Consider the following 10871-nt stretch of genomic DNA (forward strand, 5'->3'; position numbering starts at 1 on the left):
ATAACCCGCGTAGCAATCCACGAAGGAACCAATCTCATGCTTTGCGCAATTGTCAATCAATATGTGGATGTTTGGCAGTGGGAAGTTGTCTTTTGAACTCGCCTTATTGAGATCACGGTAATCAACGCACACTCTGGTTTTTCCATCCTTCTTTGGTACAGGCACGACGTTGGCTAACCAGGTGGGCTACAGCGTGACCCGGATGACCTTTGCATCAAACTGCTTGGTGACCTCTTCTTTGATTTTCACACTAATATCTGTTTTAAATTTCCTTAGCTTCTGCTTGATAGGAGGGCATGCTGGGTCGGTGGGCAATTTGTGGACCACCAAGTCAGTGCTTAAACCCGGCATATCGTCGTATGACCACGCGAAAACGTCTTTGTACTCAAGAAATGCTTTGATTATCTCTTCTTTGAGCTGAGGTTCCAAATGGACACTTATTTTTGTTTCCCGTACATTATCCTGATCCCCTAAGTTGATTGTTTTTGTGTCATTCAGGTTAGGTTTGGGTTTTTCTTCAAAATGGCTTAATTCTTTACTGATTTCCTCAAAAGCTTCCTCATCATAATATTCTACTTCGTCATCACACTCAATTTCTTGTATCATTATTTCGGAGTTAGATTGGCATTTAAGACTGGGCCGAAGACTCCTCATGCATGGCACATCACTGAAACCAGCGTAAAAGGGACTGTACAAGAAGGAAAAGAAAGACAAAATAAGAACTATCAGGAATGAAAAATAGGGAAATTGCATTTCATTAATATTTAAGATAACAAGGTTTAACTCATCCAAACGGACGGAACATAGCATCCGAATTACAACCTTGGAAATAATCAAGATTAAACTGAAAGGAAATCAAAACTAACTACCAAGACTCCCTCCGGGTAGGAAGGGGAGTGGCTTCCCAATTGTTAAGCTTTGCCTGGGGCCCCACGAACTGAACATCTGCCTTGCTTGGACCTTCTCCGGCCTCCAACACATTCACCTCATAAAACAGCTTTTCAAACCTCTCAATCAACTCCTTGTCGGGATCAGCCACACCACTGGGCATTGCCGTTGCTAGGGCTTCTTAGTACCAGGCCTGACAAAGGAACGGGAAAGGTGGGGGATAGGTTTTAGAAGGGTCCATGCTTTCTTTTTCATTTTTCTAGCTCGCCTTATGTCTGCCGCAGTGGGCTTGAAGCCTAAACCAAAAGTATCCAGGTTTGCAGGAAGAGATACTGGCTGTACGATGCCTTGTAAAGAAGCACCCAAGCCCTTTCCAGGTACAAATCCGTTCTTCAGCATTTCCGACGCAACCATGACGGATGCAGCAGCTACCTTTGGCACAGGAATACACTTCCCTTCCGGGATCTTTTCAACCGATACCGTATCAAAGACTTGATAAACCCATGGACCTTTGTCGTCCTCAGCTTCTATGAAAGGCACAATGGCATCACCCAGATTACACGAACTATCTTCCCCGTGCACCACAATCTCTTGCCTGTCCCACTCGAATTTAACCATCTGGTGCAAGGTCGATGGCACTGCTTTTGCTGCATGGATCCAGGGTCGGCCTAACAGAAGATTGTAAGAAACGGCCACGTCGAGCACCTGGAACTCCATAGTAAATTCAACCGGTCCTATCGTCAGTTCCAACACTATATCCCCAACTGTGTCCTTTCCTCCTCCATCAAATCCTCGCACGCAAATGCTATTCTTGTGGATTCTCTCACTGTCCACCTTTAACTTGTCCAGGGTGGAGAGAGGGCAGATGTTTGCGCTGGACCCGTTGTCAATCAGCACCCGGGTGACCACAGAGTCTTCGCATTTCACCGTGAGGTAGAGTGCTCTATTATGTTCAGTGCCTTCCAAAGGCAGCTCATCATCAGAAAATGTAACCCTATTGACCTCGAAAATCTTGTTTGTTATTTTCTCTAGATGGTTCACTGAGATCTTATCCGGGACGTGGGCTTCATTCAAAATTTCCATCAACACCCGGCGGTGCTCATTTGAGTGGATCAATAATGATAACAGTGAGATCTGTGCCGGGGTCTTTCTCAGCTGTTCTACAATGGAGTAATCTTGCGCCTTCATCTTCTTCAAGAATTCTTCTGCCTCTTCTTCAGTTACGGCTTTCTTTACTGGCAATGGATTATCCTTGGCAGTTTTAGCTTTTCTCAACTCTTCAGGGACAAAACATCTTCCTGAGCGAGTAAGCCCATGAGTTTCACAAACTTCTTCTTTGACTTCCTTCCCCTTATACATTACTGTCACTCGGCCGTAATTCCAAGGAACGGCCTTTTCACTGATTACTGGCAACTGAGTCACTGGCTTGATGATAACTGGCTCTGTTCGAGCCCCTTTTACGATCACAACGGGCTTGGCAATTGCCCCCTGCACCACCACTTTAGCTGGCTCTTGTTTTACTGCAATACTGCTCAAAGACTCCTTCTGCACCACCACAATACTGTTCGAAGACTCCTCCTGTACCACTGCAATTCGCTCACTTACTGTCTCTCCTACCTTGATCCATGTTCTCCCCTAGTTGGCTTCTCATTCAGTCTGTCCTCACTATCCCTGATCATCATTACGGTTTGTGAAGGCCTCTTATGCTCTCCCTTTTGTACTAACTCAATCATATGGGCCTCATGATGGGCTGGCAGTGGGTTCTGATTGATGTTAGGCGTCTCCAGGGCTTGTACCTCAATTCGGCGGGTATCAATGAGCTCCTGGATGGCCGTTTTCAATTTCTAACACTTCTCCGTGTCGTGCCCCGGTGCCCCCAAACAATACTCACAACTCAATTAATGATCAAGATTTCTTGGAAAGGGATTTGGTATCTTAGCTTCAATTGGACTCATCATTCCCAACTGCCTTAGCCTATGGAATAAACTGGTGTATGACTCTCCCAAAGGGGTGAAAGTCTTCTGTTTCTGTATTCTCTCTTGCTTGAAAGTTTGGTTAGCTCGAAAACCTGTTCCAGGGGGGTTCTTGTAGGCTCTTAGAGGTGAGTAGGTGTTTTGGGGAGTTGAGTAAGTATTTTGGGGTGGGTGCGCGCCATTACGCGTGGGTAGGAGGTTGGGGGTATGTCTGGGCGTGGTGGACAGAGAAGTGGGGATCAGGAGGTGGGTAATAGTGCTGTGGTAGGCTATATGGATTGTGTGGGTAGGTTTGGTGATGGGGTCGAGGTGGGTTGTAATGTGGTAATGGGCCCCTGGACCAAGTTCTTGATTCAACTACTGCAACATCTTCTTTTTTTCTTTTTCCCAATACTCCCCCTGTGCCGCTCTGGATAGCTTGGGTAGTCGCTTTTATTGCCGAATAGCTCATGATTTTGTTGGATTTAAGCCCTTCCTCCACCATACTTCCCATTTTTACTACTTCGTTGAAAGATTTTCCCACTGCCGACACTAGATGACCATAATAGGTGGGTTCCAAAGCTTGCAAGAAGTAATCAACCATCTCGCTTTCTTTCATTGTAGGATCGACCCTTGCCGCTTGTTCCCTCCACCGGAAACCGTACTCTCTGAAGCTTTCCCCGGGCTTTTTCTTAATTTTTGTCAGTGACAGGCGGTCTGGGACAATTTTGAGATTATAGTGAAAGTGACATGCAAGTGCCTGGGCCAGATCGTCCCAAGTATACCATCGAGCTTGATCCTGTCGAGTGTACCATTCCAACGCCGCACCACTTAGACTTTGACTGAAGTATGCCATTAACAACTCGTTCCTTCCCCCAGGTCCTCTCATTTTACTGCAGAATCCCCTTAGATGTGCCACCGGATCACCGTGTCCGTCATACAAATCAAACTTGGGTAACTTGAATCCCGCAGGTAATTGGACATCGGGAAACAAGCACAAATCCTTGTAGGCCACACTTACTTGACCCCCGATACCCTGCATATTTCTGAATGACTGCTCTAAGCTCTTAACCTTTCGAAACATCTCATCCTGCTCAAGGTTCTTGGGAGGCTTCTCTACTTCAGCTGAGAGATCAAAACGGGGAGTGTAGGAACATGGTTCTGGTGGTTTAAAGGTGGGTTCGGGTGGGTAATATTGGTTATCATGGGTTTGGAACAAAGGTTCGCTGGAGGATCTGTGTAAGGCGGCAGGTGGAGGAGCCACAAACACAGGAGTAGTTGGTGGTGGAGGGCATGGGATTTGTTTGGGTGGTGGAGGTGGTGGTGTTTGAGAGGTGGTTCCGTAGTACTGCTGGTAAGTAGGGAAGGCCAGAGATGAGTTCACTGTGNCCGCTGAAGAAAAATTCGCTTGCCAAGCGTCGAATTGCTCTCTTTTGATCCCCCGTGGCCTGTACTGGATATACTCCCATCCTGAGGTATTCTTTGATATCATGGAACCACGGCTCACCATCAAGTTCTTCTTCCACCATGTTACAATAGGCATGCTGATCTCGGACCTGAATTTGCAAAGGGTCCACATAAGCCTTATCTGGATGATGCAACATTGATGCCAAAGTAGCCAAAGCGTCGGCAACTTCATTATGAATCCTTGGGATATGCCTGAAATCTATTGATTGAAACCGTTGACAAAGATCATTCAAACATTGCCGATACGGTATGAGCTTCAAATCTCGTGTCTCCCATTGCCCCTGAATCTGGTGCACCAGAAGATCCGAGTCACCCATGACCAAGATTTCCTGTACACCCATGTCTATAGCTAATCTCAAACCCAAGATACACGCCTTGTATTAAGCCATGTTATTGGTGCAATAGAAACGAAGTTGAGCTGTAACAGGGTAGTGTTGCCCTGTCTCAGAAATAAGTACTGCTCCTATCCCGACGCCTTTGGTATTGGCAGCCCCATCAAAGAACAGTTTCCATCCTGGCTTCTCAACCTATTCTAATTCATCGACATGCATTACCTCTTCATCAGGGAAGTATGTCTTCAAAGGTTCATATTCTTCATCTACTGGATTCTCGGCCAAATGATCAGCCAACGCTTGCGCTTTCATTGCAGTCTGGGTCACATAGACAATGTCAAATTCCGTGAGCATGATTTGCCACTTTGCGAGCCTCCCTGTGGGCATGGGCTTCTGAAAAATATACTTTAACGGGTTCAATCGAGAGATGAGATAGGTGGTATAGGATGACAAGTAATGTTTCAATTTCTGCGCTACCCAAGTTAAGGCACAACACGTCTTCTCAAGTTGAGTGTACTTCACCTCGTAAGATGTGAACTTCTTGCTGAGGTAATAAATTGCCTGCTCTTTCTTTCCCGTGATGTCATGTTGCCCCAATACACAGCCAAAAGAGTTATCCAAAACTGTCAGATAAAGAATCAAGGGTCTTCCCGGCTCAGGAGGGACCAACACAGGTGGACTGGCAAGATACTCCTTAATTTTGTCAAATGCGGCCTGACATTCATCGGTCCATCTGACCGCACCATCCTTCTTTAACAGCTTAAAGATAGGCTCACAAGTCGTTGTGAGCTGGGCAATGAACCTGCTGATATAATTTAATCTCCCAAGCAAACTCATCACCTCTTTTTTGTTCTTTGGCGGCGGTAGCTCTTGAATGGCTTTGATCTTGGATGGGTCTAACTCAATATCGCGTCGACTCACCACGAACCCCAGCGGTTTCCCAGACGGGACACCAAAAGTACACTTCGCTGGATTAAGCTTGAGGTTGTACCTGCGGAGCCTCTGAAAAAACTTCCTTAGGTCCTTGACATGGTCACACTGCTTCCTTGACTTTATGATCACGTCGTCTACATAGACCTCAATTTCCCGATGTATCATGTCATGGAACATGGTGGTCATCGCCCTCATATATGTTGCCCCTGCGTTCTTCAACCCAAATGGCATGACCCTATAACAATACGTTCCCCAAGGCGTGATGAATGCCGTCTTTTCCGCATCTTCCTCATCCATTAAGATCTGGTGATAGCCCGCATAACAATCCACGAAGGAACCAATCTCATGTTTTGCGCAATTGTCAATCAATATGTGGATGTTTGGCAGTGGGAAGTTGTCTTTTGGACTCGCCTTATTGAGATCACGGTAATCAACGCACACTCTGGTCTTTCCATCCTTCTTTGGCACAGGCACAACGTTGGATAACCAGGTGGATACCGCGTGACCCGGATGACCTTTGCATCAAACTGCTTGGTGACCTCTTCTTTGATTTTCACACTGATATCTGTTTTAAATTTCCTTAGCTTCTGCTTGACAGGAGGGCATGCTGGGTCGGTGGGCAATTTGTGGACCACCAAGTCAGTGCTTAAACCCGGCATATCGTCGTATGACCACGCGAAAACATCTTTGTACTCAAGCAATGCTTTGATTATCTCTTCTTTGAGCTGAGGTTCCAAATGGACACTTATTTTCGTTTCCCGTACATTATCCTGATCCCCTAAGTTGATTGCTTCTGTGTCATTCAGGTTAGGTTTGGGTTTTTCTTCAAAATGGCTTAATTCTTTACTGATTTCCTCAAAAGCTTCCTCATCATCATATTCTACTTCGTCATCACACTCAATTTCTTGTATTATTATTTCGGAGTTAGATTGGCATTTAAGACTGGGCCGAAGACTCCTCGTGCATGACACATCATTGAAACCAGCATAAAAAGGACTGTACAAGAAGGAAAAGAAAGACAAAATAAAAACTATCAGGAATGAAAAAGGAGGGAAATTGCATTTCATTAAAATTTAAGATAACAAGGTTTAACTCATCCAAAGGGACAGAACATAGAATCCGAATTACAACCTTGGAAATAATCCAGATTAAACTGAAACGAAATCAAAACTAACTATCAAGACTCCCTCCGGGTAGGAAGGGAAGTGGCTTCCCAATTGTTAAGCTTTGCCTGGGGCCCCACGAACTGAACATCCGCCTTGCTCGGACCTTCTTCGGCCTCCAACACATTCACCTCATCAAACAGCTTTTCAAACCTCTCGATCAGCTCCTTGTCGGGATCAATCACACAACTGGGCATTGTTGTTGCTAGGCGCTTCTTAGTACTAGGCCTGACAAAGGAACGGGAAAGGCGGGGAATAAGTTTTGAAAGGGTCCATGCTTTCTTTTTCATCTTTCTAGCTCGCCTTATGTCTGCAGCAGTGGGCTTGAAGCCTAAACCAAAAGTATCCAGGTTTCCAGGAAGAGATATCGGCTGAGTGATGCCTTGCAACGAAGCACCCAAACCTTTTCCAGGTACGAATCCGTTCTTTAACATTTCCGAAGCCACCATGACGGATGCAGCAGCTACCTTTGGCACAGGAATAGACTCCCCTTCCGGGATCTTTTCAACCGATACCGTGTCAAAGACTTGATAAACCCAAGGACCTTTGTCGTCCTCAGCTTCTATGACAGGCACAATGGCACTACCCAGAGCACACGAACTATCTTCCCCATGCACCACAATCTCTTGCCTGTCCCACTCGAATTTGACCATCTGGTGCAGGGTTGATGGCACTGCTTTTGCTGCATGGATCCAGGGTCGTCCTAACAGAAGATTGTAAGAAACGGCCACGTCGAGCACCTGGAACTCCATAGTAAATTCAACCGGTCCTATCGTCAGTTCCAACACTATATCCCCAACTGTGTCTTTTCCCCCTCCATCAAATCCTCGCACGCAAATGCTATTCTTGTGGATTCTCTCACTGTCCACCTTTAACTTGTCCAGGGTGGAGAGAGGGCAGATGTTTGCGCTGGACCCGTTGTCAATCAGCATTCGGGTGACCACAGAGTCTTCGCATTTCACCGTGAGGTAGAGTGCTCTATTATGTTCAGTGCCTTCCAAAGGCAGCTCATCATCAGAAAATGTAACCCTATTGACCTCGAAAATCTTGTTTGCTATTTTCTCTAGATGGTTCACTGAGATCTTATCCAGGACGAGGGCTTCATTCAAAATTTTCATCAACACCCAGCGGTGCTCATCTGAGTGGATCAATAATGATAACAGTGAGATCTGTGCCGGGGTCTTTCTCAGCTGTTCTACAATGGAGTAATCTTGCGCCTTCATCTTCTTCAAGAATTCTTCTGCCTCTTCTTCAGTTACGGCTTTCTTTACTGGCAATGGATTATCCTTGGCAGTTTTAGCTTTTCTCAACTCTTCAGGGACAAAACATCTTCCTGAGCGAGTAAGCCCATGAGTTTCACAAACTTCTTCTTTGACTTCCTTCCCCTTATACATTACTGTCACTCGGCCGTAATTCCAAGGAACGGCCTTTTCACTGATTACTGGCAACTGAGTCATTGGCTTGATGATAACTGGCTCTGTTTGAGCCCCTTTTACGATCACAACGGGCTTGGAAACTGCCCCCGGTACCACCACTTTAGCTGGCTCTTGTTTTACTGCAATACTGCTCAAAGACGCCTTCTGCACCACCACAACCGGTTCTTGTTTTATTGCTTCGAAGACTCCTTCTGTACCACTGCAATCGGCTCACTTACTGTCTCTTCTACCTTGATCAATGTTCTCCCACTAGTTGGCTTCTCATTCAGTCTGTCCTCACTAGCCCTGATCATCATTACGGTTTGTGAAGGCCTCTTATGCTCTCCCTTTTGTACTAACTCAATCATATGGGCCTCGTGATGGGCTGGCAGTGGGTTCTGATTGATGTTAGGCGTCTCCGGGGCTTGTACCTCAATTCGGCGGGTATCAATGAGCTCCTGGATGGCCGTTTTCAATTTCCAACACTTCTCCGTGTCGTGCCCCGGTGCCCCCGAACAATACTCACAACTCAATGAATGATCAAGATTTCTTGGAAGGGGATTTGGTAACTTAGCTTCAATTGGACTCATCATTCCCAACTGCCTTAGCCTGTGGAATAAACTAGTGTATGACTCTTCTAAAGGGGTGAAAGTCTTCTGTTTCTGTATTCTCTCTTGCTTGAAAGTTTGGTTAGCTCGAAAACCTGTTCCAGGGGGGTTCTTGTAGGCTCTTGGAGGTGGGTAGGTGTTTTGGGGAGTTGGGTAAGTATTTTGTGGGGTAGGTGCGCACCATTGCGCGTGGGTAGGAGGTTGGGGGTATATCTGGGCGTGGTGGACAGAGAAGTGGGGATCAGGAGGTGGGTAATAGTGTTGTGGTAGGCTATATGGAGTGTGTGGGTAGGTTTGGTGATGGGGTCGAGGTGGGTTGTAATGTGGTAATGGGCCCCGGGACCAAGTTCTCGATTCAACTACTACAACATCTTCTTTCTTCTTTTTCCCCAATACTCCTCTGGTGCCGCTCTGGATAGCTTGGGTAGTCGCCTTGATTGCCGAATAGCTCAGGATTTTGTTGGATTTAAGCCCTTCCTCCACCATACTTCCCATTTTTACTACTTCGTTGAAAGATTTTCCCACTGCTGACACTAAATGACCATAATAGGTGGGTTCCAAAGCTTGCAAGAAGTAATCAACCATCTCGCTTTCTCTCATTGGAGGATCGACCCTTGCCGCTTGTTCCCTCCACCGGAAACCGTACTCTCTGAAGCTTTCCCCTGGCTTTTTCTCAATTTTTGTCAGTGAGAGGCGGTCTGGGACAATTTCGAGATTATACTGAAAGTGACATGCAAATGCCTGGGCCAGATCGTCCCAAGTATACCATCGAGCATGATCCTATCGAGTGTACCATTCCAAAGCCGCACCACTTAGACTTTAACTGAAGTATGCCATTAACAACTCGTCCCTTCCCCCAGCTCCTCTCATTTTACTGCAGAATCCCCTTAGATGTGCCACCGGATCACCGTGTCCGTCATACAAATCAAACTTGGGTAACTTGAATCCCGCAGGTAATTGGACATCGGGAAACAAGCACAAATCCTTGTAGGCCACACTTACTTGACCCCCGATACCCTGCATATTTTTGAATGACTGCTCTAAGCTCTTAACCTTTCGAAACATCTCCTCCTGCTCAGGGTTCTTGGGAGGCTTCACTACTTCAGCTGAGAGATCAAAACGGGGAGTGTAGGAACATGGTTCTGGTGGTTTAAAGGTGGGTTCGGGTGGGTAATATTGGTTATCATGGGTTTGGAACAAAGGTTCGCTAGAGGATCTATGTAAGGCGGCAGGTGGAGGAGCTACAAACACATGAGTAGTTGGTGGTGGAGGGCATGGGATTTGTTTGGGTGGTGGAGGTGGTGGTGTTTGAGAGGTGGTTCCGTAGTACTGCTGGTAAGTAGGGAAGGCCGGAGATGAGTTCACTGTGGGAGGATCTTGAGGCTGAGTTAACGGTGGGATGTAGGCAGGGTTAGCAGGGTAGGCTGGTGGTGGGTGTCCCTTTGACCAGGCCTGGTACATCTCCGCCATTTGTTGCTTCAGTTTATACATGTCCTCTTTTATTGCATTAACGTCTACTACTTCCTCCTCCCTAGACGGGTCGACAATGCTTGCTTCTAGCTCCTGGTTGACCATGATTGACTTATCCTTAGAGCGGGTGTTGTAGGGATGGGTTGCCAGTTTGCCAGTCAACTTAACCACTTGCCTGGACTCATCATCAACAACAACTTTGTTAGCGGTTAGAGCATTAACAGACAGATAACCACACATTTGGGGAATGAATGCACCTAAGCAGTTAACCATTTCTATTATGCATTTGCTCGACCGCTTGCGTCATCCCGGCTTTCCTTATTCCCAATTGCAACTTCTTTTCTTTTCTTTTTCACTTTTGCCTTTGTTTTCTCTTTGTTCTTATTCTCCCATTCCTTCTTGTGTTGCCATTGATGGTTTCTTATTTTCTCTCTTTTTGATTTTCTTTTTCACTCTTGTTTTTCCTCTCTTTCCTTTGCATTTTCTTTCTTGTTTTTCTCCTTTTTTCGTTTCTTATTTTTTCCCCTGTGTTTCCTCTCTTTTCCCTTTTCATTTGGTTATGGTCGAATCCTCTGGAGATTGCCTACGTATCATGACCCCGCATGAATCAAACCGAGCGTAGTTCGTGAAAATAAATGTAAAA

Source organism: Nicotiana attenuata, chromosome 1, assembly GCF_001879085.1.
Source record: "Nicotiana attenuata strain UT chromosome 1, NIATTr2, whole genome shotgun sequence".
NCBI lineage: Eukaryota > Viridiplantae > Streptophyta > Magnoliopsida > Solanales > Solanaceae > Nicotiana > Nicotiana attenuata.